Here is a 9,602-nt window from a genome sequence, read left to right as displayed (position 1 = left end):
TGAAAATATGGGCTGTGCTTTCTCCAATTACCACTGAATGGATATGGATGAGAAACATGTTTTGGAACATCCAGAAAAAGAAAAACCAGATGCAAGGAAATATATCCCTCTACTATTATGGAAATTCATTGATGAAATTATTTTATGTGGATTTCCATTGGCCTATAAATTGCAATTCATCTTGCTGCTTATGTTGTGGACTTTTCTAAACTATACCCAATGGCAGATTTAAAAAACAATTCGGCATTTCTTCTCACCCTCATCAGTCTCTTGGCCATATTTGCCAATCCTTGTGTTGCTCTTGATGGAGATAGAAAGGCAAGTCACTTTAGTTCTTCATGATTTTGCATGCTTCTTTCTCTCAAATACCTGCAGCCATATACAATCATGTATATATTAAAAGAAAATAACCTTTTCCCTCATATATGTACTTGCATGGATCATTATCATATATTTTTATTATCATAGATTTTTCTATGAAATTACATGGTGTTCGTGTGCTTTTGTTCACCGTTCGTGCCGCCCTCGATAAATGATCCAACGACAGCTAGCCTCTGAAAAGGCCGGCTGCCTTTGGATCATAATGCAGGCCTACATTGTGTACATGGGAGCCCTACCTGAGGAAGAATATATGGCATTATCTCACCACCATAATATTCTGCAAGAAGTTCTCGAAGAGAGGTAATGTTTTGATAGGGCTGGTAGTAGTTGGACCTATGAAAATAGACAGTTTGGATAATGAACATGAGGGGTCTAGATTTGATCTTTCCTACGAATTTTAGGCTCCGTTTCTTTCTACGTAAAAATGGATGTAAAATTTGTTTTATGTACACATCCATTTTTACGTCGAAAGTAAACCTAGAACAAATTTTACATCCAGTTTTATGTCGAAAGAAACAAAGCCTTAATTTTTTTACTGGAAATATATTTGCTTAACAGTATAATACTTCTGTTCCAAGATATATTTACATCTTAGTTGTCAATGGGTCAATGTTTTACAATTATTTATATAGAAACTTACATTTGTAACATCTTATAGAAACCTACAAGAATAATGTATACTATAGAAAACAGATAATTTTTTTGTCTTAATATTATTCGTTATTATGTAAGATATTTAATATCTATAGAAAATTTATATTTATAGACCCCAAATATTATTTTCAACTACCCTATTTATACATTTTCTGTCAGGTGCAAAGCCTTTTTAATTAACAACATAATCATCTCTTTGTGCAGCTCTGCAACTGAGTCTTTGATACATAGTTACAGTAGGAGTTTCAATGGATTCGCAGCCAAGCTAACAGATCAAGAGCAAAGAAAGATTGCTAGTCGGTGAAAATGTTTTACTTTTATAGAGTGGAAAAATATGTACTCCCACACTTGTGACAATAACATAAATTTACATTAATTTCTACAGGTATGGAAGGAGTAGTATCTGTGTTTTCTAGTAAGATTTACAAGCCTCTCACAACAAGATCATGGGATTTCCTCGGTCTCCCTGAGACTGCGAAGAGAATCCCAACCGTTGAAAGCGATGTGATCATTGGTGTGCTTGACACCGGAATCTGGCCGGATTCCGAAAGCTTTAACGACGAAGGTTTCGGCCCCCCTCTGAAGAAATGGAAGGGAAAGTGCCAATCTTCTAAATTTCACTTGCAACAAGTAAAGTATTCTTTATAACATTTGCCGCTCTAATCTCCCATTGACTGTATATCTAAGATGGTTTTTACCATCAGTGTTGCATTGATTCGGATTCGGGTGTTGGGATTAGACACGGATTCGTTAATTTTAAATAAAGATAAATTTTCAAAATATATATATATATATATATATATATATATATATATATATATATATAGGGAAATGTTATCAGCACTACTGTATTTTGATGAGGGTACTCCTCACTTTATTAAAAGTACGGTATGGCCTGCACCATAGGATGATCCTAACCGTCCATTAGATGGGCCACAGCCTAAATAGGTTGTGCCCTAAATTTTCTTTTCCATAGGTTGATCCTAACCCTCCGATCTATAGAGGGTTAGGATCAACCCTCTAACATTCAGATCGGAGGGTTAGGATTAACCTACGGAAATGATTTTTGGGGCACAACCTATTTAGGCTGTGGCCCATCTAATGGACGGCTTGGATCATCCTACGGTGTGGGCCGTACCATACTTTTAATAAAGTGAGGAGTGCCCTCATCAAAATACAGTAGTGCTGATAACATTTCCCTATATATATATATATATATATATATGAGGAAAGTGTTTCTGCGCTCCGGCTCAGATAATCTTATCTGAGCTCGAGATCCAAAATAGTGTGGGCCAACATTTTTGGGGTGATCCAAAGCATTCATTTGATAAGGTGTCCACAAAAAATCAGGTGGTTAGGATCATCCTAACCCTTCCATTTGTGGAGGAAAAAATGGGCAGATTTGTGGAGAAACATTATATGTCCATTGTGCCCTCCACTTTTGGATGGGTTAGGATGATTCTATGGACCTAATTTTTAGTACACACCCTATCTATGTAAGGGCCTTTCAAATGAACGCTTTGGATCACCCAAAAAATGTGGGCCCACATGAGTTTCTGTGCTCGAGCTCATAAAAGCTTATCTATGCTCGAGCTCAGAAACACTCTCCTCTCTCTCTCTCTCTCTCTCTCTCTCTCTCTCTCTCTCTCTCTCTCTCTCTCTCTCTATGAGTGTGTGTCGAAGGAGGAAGGGGGTTGAGGCAAGTTTTGTACTAAGAGAGTCGAAGGAGGAAGGGGGCAGATGTTCGGGGGTCGAGGAGCTAGGGTTTTCATTAAAAGAATACGGGTTGTGCTTTCAAATAAAAAAAAAGTTAAGAAGAAAACATGTTTAAAGGGAAATATACAGGATTCACATTTTAAAAGAGACAACGATGAATCGGATTCTACCGAAAAAGACAAGACTCATGCGAGACACAGCTACGATAAGAATCTCGGCGTGTTCCATGTGAATCCATGTCTAATTCACATGTGGAAACTTGTCGACATAGATTCAGCATAGGGGGCAAAGAATCCATGCAACATAGTTTACCATAGTCAAAATATTTGTCTCCTGAATTTCTTCTCGGGAAAGGTGTATCTCGCGATACTTTATTTTATTTTTTGTTATTTTCGACTTTATATAAGGAAAGATTGGAAAACAAATATATAAACATAGAAAAGAAAAAAAGAAAATTAGGGCAAAAAATAATAGGGAAATGATATCGGCAGAACCATGTTTTGATAATTTCACTAACACATCTTGTCTTTTAGTATTTAAAGAGCTGTCAAAAGGTGATTGTACAGTTCCCAAAAGGCTGTCACAAGCCATTTAAAAAAGAAAAATCAAGCCGGGCCTGGCAATTATTAAAACATGGTTGTGCTGATATCATTTCCCAAAATAATATCGGGAATTAATTGTGACATTATCATGGTATTTTCTCCATAAAAAATAAAATATGAAGATATCTGTCTTTGAAAATTTTGGATTATGTTGTTTTATCAAAAAAATCACCAAATATTGCGACATTTTAAAAACCGTTAGAGATATGTTTTACTATGGTCTCCACTAATTGGCAGAAAATTGATCGGAGCTCGATCTTACACCGGAGATTCTCCGATTGACAAACTAGGACACGGGACCCACACTTAATCAACAGCTGCTGGCCGCGGGGTGAAAGGGGCGAGTCTTCTTGGTTTGGCACAAGGCACTGCAAGGGGAGCAGTTCCATCTGCAAGGATTGCCATGTACAAGGTCTGCGGTCCAGATGGTTGTACCGATGAAGCCATCTTGGCCGCATTTGACGATGCCATTTCAGATGGTGTTGATATCCTCTCTGTTTCATTGGGGCTTAAACTTCCATCAGACTACGTAAATGATTCTATTGCCATTGGTTCTTTCCATGCCATGAACAATGGAATCCTCACATCACAATCCGCCGGAAATGGTGGTCCGCGACTTGGATCTGTGGGTAGTGTTGCTCCATGGCTGTTAACTGTGGCGGCAACGAGCACTGATCGGCGGATAGAAAATAAGATTGAACTTGGAAATGGAATTACACTTGTGGTGAGAAAGACCATCTTTTTTCTTTTCACATAAATTCATTATCCGATCGAATCTGCAGTGAAAACCCAAAAAGAGAGTAGAATGATCTAAAATAACTTTTTCCTCATCAAAATTTGTGTCTTTGGAGACTTATGTTTTCCCATTTTTATTGTACTTTTGCTTGAATGAATTGGTTTTGATGTGAATTTGGTATTGAGGCTTACTAATTAGTTTATTGTGGTCAGGGAAACGCTGTCAACACCTTTGAATTGAACGGGACGTTGTTTCCCTTGATAAGTGGAAGGGATGCTGCGTCATCTAGTTGCCACAACGGTTCTGCCCAGTAAAATTCGCGATCAAGATGATTTCAGAATTGTGCTTTCTTCTTGAGAAAATTGCAAATAAGCTAACTTTTATCCTCATGTTTCAGGGGTTGCAATCGTGACTGCTTGGATAAAAAATTAGTTAAAGGAAAGATTGTTTTCTGTGAGCAGTTCTCCAACGGGAAAGGACCTCTTTTAGCTGGAGCTTTGGGAATGATTGCAGAAGATAGCCAAATGAATTTCCCCGATTCATCTGTAGCTTATCCTCTTCCTGCGACTCTTTTAAGTCGGAGCAGTAGTGTGGCCGTTCAATTATACATAAACAAAACAAAGTAATCGATTAAATTATGTGTTATGATATTGCTTAAATTATGTGCTATGATACAGCCTTTGAAATAAATCAAAACCAACTGCTTATATAACACAAAGCTGTTTTTTAACTCTACAGGAATCCTCAAGCAAACATATTGAAAAGTAAGGGATTCAAATCAAAAGCTCCCAAAGTTGCTTCTTTCTCTTCTAGAGGACCCAACTCCATTACAACAGGCATTCTCAAGGTGATCATTTCATTCATGTCTTACAAATCTCTTCTTCTTTTTTAAACATATAACTATATTCATAGCATAAAAAGGTCTACAGATTCACATCAATGAGGAGAGAGGACCCGGAATAAAGTCTCCCTCTCAAAGCCCGGATTTAGCCAGACAACCCGCTAGAGCAAAAGAAAGGAAACTATTGCTAATCATAGAACTAATCTCATCTAAAAATTTAGCTAATCTTCATGGACCAATGGTTGTGCTTCGAACCTAAGAAATTAGATTTGAAGAATCCCCTTCTACCTCCAACTTGCCTTCCATTTGGCCCCTAAAGAAGCTCATACCGTAGTGAAGAGCACGGACCACCGCTTGAGTAGAGTCCGATATTCCAACCGGCCCAGATAAGATGTTGATGAAGTGCCATTTCTATCTCTAAACAAGCCTCTGGTCGCCGCTTTGCCAGGGTTGCCAAGGGAGCAAGAGCAACCATCGACATTTAGCTTGAAAACATTAGGTGACGGGATCTCCAAGTAGATAATGTATTTTCCTTTCTTAAGGAATCTACCACGATCATCTTCCAATTCTTTAAAATATAATCTTTAGTGCAACCCCAAAATGCACTATTTTGTTGAGCCAAATTTGCCTTGCTGAATTTGACATTCCATGCCATCATAGGTGAAGATGAAGACTTTTCCTCGAAAGAGACCAAGTGTTCCTTTCCATCCATGTACTACAAATCACTCTTTCATTCTATCTATTGTTTTGATTCTTTCGGACAATGACTCCATTACTAACACCGATCTTTTAATCTAAAGAGACTTAACAATTCTTTGACCTAGATCTTCTTTCAATTGACTTGAAATCACATGAGTTACATTTGTTCAATATGTATTGTAGCCAGATATAAGTGCACCGGGAGTAGATATCTTAGCTGCGTTTTTGCCCCTACGAAAGCTGACAAGTTTCGAAGAAGATAAGAGATCTGTGAAGTTCAACATAATATCAGGGACTTCTATGGCATGCCCCCATGCTACTGGAGCAGCTGCTTATGTAATGACTTTTCACCCAGATTGGTCCCCTTCAACCATCAAGTCTGCTCTAATGACTACTGGTAATTTATCCTGTTTATTTTCGATTTAACTACGGGTTCTACCAATAAAAATTGAATTATATTGAAGTGAAAAGCTTCTTGGTTACGTGTGTTCATTTGGTAGGCAAGCATTGCCTGGCCCATTGCTGTGGCTTAGGGGTGACTGCCATTTCAAAATTCTCTCAAAATTTTTATATAAAATTACCCTTCTCATATCTCCATAATTCGAAAATTCTGTTTTTTACTCAACGACTCATAAGTATCTATAGATATATTTTTGGGAACTTTTAGGAAAAGAGAGCCTACTAATTATACTATTTTACGATCTAAACTTCCATAATTTTTTTCAGCCATAACTCATGTTTTGCTCTATCCTCTTACTTAACTCTTTAACACAAAATTTATCTCATCCTTAAATATATACTAGAATGTTAACCCACTTTTTATTTTTCATTTTTCAGCTTCTCCAATGAACTCTAGTAATGATGCAGCCGCTGAGTTCGGCTACGGTGCTGGCAATATCGATCCAGTTAAAGCTGTTCATCCTGGATTGGTGTATGAGGCTTCTAAAGATGACTACATTAAAATGCTATGCGCCGAAGGTTATACTACAAAGATGGTTAGGCTCATTTCTGGGGATCAGAGCAGTTGTCCCACTGGTACTACTCTATCCGTGAGGGATTTGAATTATCCTTCCATGGCTGTTAACGTTGAATCTGGAAAGCCTTTCAACGTCAATTTCTCGAGGGTAGTCACTAACGTTGGTTTGAGGAATTATTCCACATACAAAGCAACAGTATTTGGGTCATCTCAACTAAAGATCATTGTGACTCCTAGTGTTCTATCTTTCAAATCATTGCACGGGAAGCATCATTTTGTCGTAACAGTTTCCGGAAAGGGCTTAAAGGCAACTAGCCAGTACTCCCTTTCACTTGTGTGGTCTGATGGTATTCACAGTGTGAGAAGCCCTATAGTTGTGTCCACATATAATATCCAAAAATTCTGAATCAGTAGTAGAAGTGATATCTAAAAGCTTGATCAAGAGCTTGGTTTATTGGGGTTGGTTGTATTTTCATTTTCTTCTTCATCTTTCTTTCAATAGAAATAATTACTTTCCAAAAAAATGAAAAAATTTAATTTTATGGCTACGATATTTGTAGGTTGATACCATTTCAACCTTTTCATGCAGGGTCTTTCTTATAAAGCCCCTTGTTACCCTTCCGTTGTACGGTGGAAGGGTAGGAGATGTAATCGAAAATCGGTTTCTAAACATTGTAAATTAATTGGCGTAACAACCATGTTGAATGGCAGTATTCTAGAAGAATAACTCCTCTCTCTCAATGTATGGAAACCTGACAAGAACAAAAAACTACTTAGTGATGGTAAGATCATCCTGCCAAAGGAGCCCAATTATGGGTAGAAAATCCATGTCCCCTCTCTTCTATCAGTCCCATTTTTTAATCAATTTCCATATAATCATTCAGTTCAAATAACTAAGACTGCTAGAAAGTACATGATCTAAACACTAAACCAGCAAAGAAGCAATCTGATGTGGCGGCACAAAGTAGTATTAGCAGTTTACATGCTTCTTAGTAGTTCTTTTCATGGAATGAAGGTGGGGACCGAAAGAGAATTTTCTCCGTGAAAGAGCTAAAACGAAAGAGTGTACAAGATGGGAGAGATCAAAAGAATGGGTGGTAATACCAGTTCCCAACAAGAAATAAAACACAGGATTCACCTGCAGTGCTGAAACCAGTTTCAATGCAATTCACTTGCACATGGCTCTGTTCACTTGCTTTCCGCAAGAAGGAAAGGAGAAGAAACTGATGTGGCAAAATGGAAAAGAAACGAAACTATAATGGAAAACCTATGATCTGATCATTCAGTTGCTCAGAAACCCATAGAAACTGAACAGAAAAAATTAAGTATTGTGTTCAGTTGCAAAGAAACTAGGCAGAAACTTTAGTAAGTTGATTCCAATCATTATCTAGAACTGAATGTGGCAGTCTAGGCATGTAATATAGGCAAGGTTTTAAATTTCGACCCGAAATTTTGGGCCGAAAATTCAGGGATTTCGCCGAAATTTTGTAGGGGATAAAATGTTACGTTAATTGATTTTGAGAGATTTCCTCCAAATTTTCGAAATTTCGGCTGAAATTTTGGTTTCAGTGAGGACCGAAACGCACTCCGAAACTGAAATTTAAAACCTTGAATATAGGTTCCACTCACAATTCCTAGCTAATTCAGTATGGGGCCCACACATAATATAAATTTAACCCAACAATTCCTATCTATCTCACTTCTCACCTTCATGCCATAAGATTAAAAATCTACTTCCAATTGCTAATATGGAATGGTCCAACACAATATCAAAGAATAGTCTAGTCTGAATGTCATTTTCACTACTCCAATGATGGTATCCCAAGAACAATTACATCCACTTCATGAGATACAAGAATCTAATGGATAACTACATATAAAATCAATTTAGAGGAAATGAGCTAGAATGCCAAGTAAGCTGTGTGTGCTTTCCATTTAGTTCTTCACCAGACAAGCTGTTTGTGCCTTCCCTCTTTTCTAGATTTTGAAATCGATTGTTACTGCTTGCCTGGTTCATCGTCTTCTCCATTTGCAATGACTTGGGTTCATCTTCTTCTCCATTTCCAATTCAACTGGGAATCGAAATCTATGGCAAGTTGAAGGAAACTATGCAAAATTCAACAAAAACCCAAATTCTAGCTAACTAATCAATGAGCAGAAAATCAGTAAGAAACCACTATTTTTTAATGAGAAGGCATGCTAAACTACTGTTGACAGAGTCTGAACTATATGCCAAAAAAGCCCCAAGAATAAAAAATCCACAGCATAAATTCACAAAAAACCCAACATTCTAGCTAAGATTCTAATTTCCATTACCTAAAGCAGAAAGAAGACCAATTATGCCCCAAAAATTGCTCCATTTTTCATATAAAAAGCAGCTCTTCTGTGCAGTCAAACGACTACCCAGTTGGAGATTATTCTAAAAAGGTCAAGATTGATGTTGAAATCATGAAGTGCAGAAGGGAATCCAAGCTTCAATTTGACAGAGTCATATAAAAAGACAAAAGTCAATAATAAAAAATGAAACCCCAATCTAAAGAATAGGAAATCAAAACCCTAATCTAAGAAGAGGAAAAACCAAACCCTTATCATTATTACACCGATGGGGGGAGGGAGAGATGAAAACCAGCTTGCAGAAAAAGAAGAAGAAGATGAAAACCAGCTTGGAAAACATATCAATGGTTTTCCAACCCTAAACCCCCTTCATCAAGGAAGCTCTTTCCTCTTTGAGTGAGGGTATTTATCTCCCAAGGGTTTGAGTTTGGTGGAGGTCTCATCTTATCGAAATGTGATGAGAAAATCCCTGTAACTTGTTGGGATCAACTGTATGCTGGAAAATGGTATTTTCTCATATTATCCCTAATTAAAGTGAAGAAAAAATGTACTGGTCTTTTGAACTATACAAATGCTATGATTTCTTTAGTCATTTTTGTGGTCATTGCAGGAGAAATCAATACTAAATACCCTGCAGTGTAACATTTGTATTCATGAAAAGAT

General features: G+C 37.3%; 1 pseudogene across 1 annotated transcript; it reads left to right on the top strand.

Annotated features, from left to right (window-relative positions):
• The first annotated feature begins 583 nt into the window (after positions 1-583).
• LOC143880007 (subtilisin-like protease SBT4.3) lies at positions 584-7,140 on the top strand (annotated as a pseudogene). The gene is made up of 9 exons (XR_013251473.1): positions 584-681; positions 1,267-1,331; positions 1,421-1,665; positions 3,591-4,077; positions 4,302-4,399; positions 4,487-4,711; positions 4,828-4,936; positions 5,813-6,026; positions 6,467-7,140. The product of XR_013251473.1 is annotated as a subtilisin-like protease SBT4.3 (transcript).
• Positions 7,141-9,602: the final 2,462 nt, after the last annotated feature.

The sequence above is a fragment of the Tasmannia lanceolata genome, unplaced genomic scaffold (assembly GCF_043159265.1).
Source record: "Tasmannia lanceolata isolate RefF3 unplaced genomic scaffold, GAP_Taslan_0.1 ptg000006l, whole genome shotgun sequence".
Taxonomy (NCBI): Eukaryota; Viridiplantae; Streptophyta; class Magnoliopsida; order Canellales; family Winteraceae; genus Tasmannia; species Tasmannia lanceolata.
This window is presented reverse-complemented; position numbering and strand designations above follow the sequence as displayed.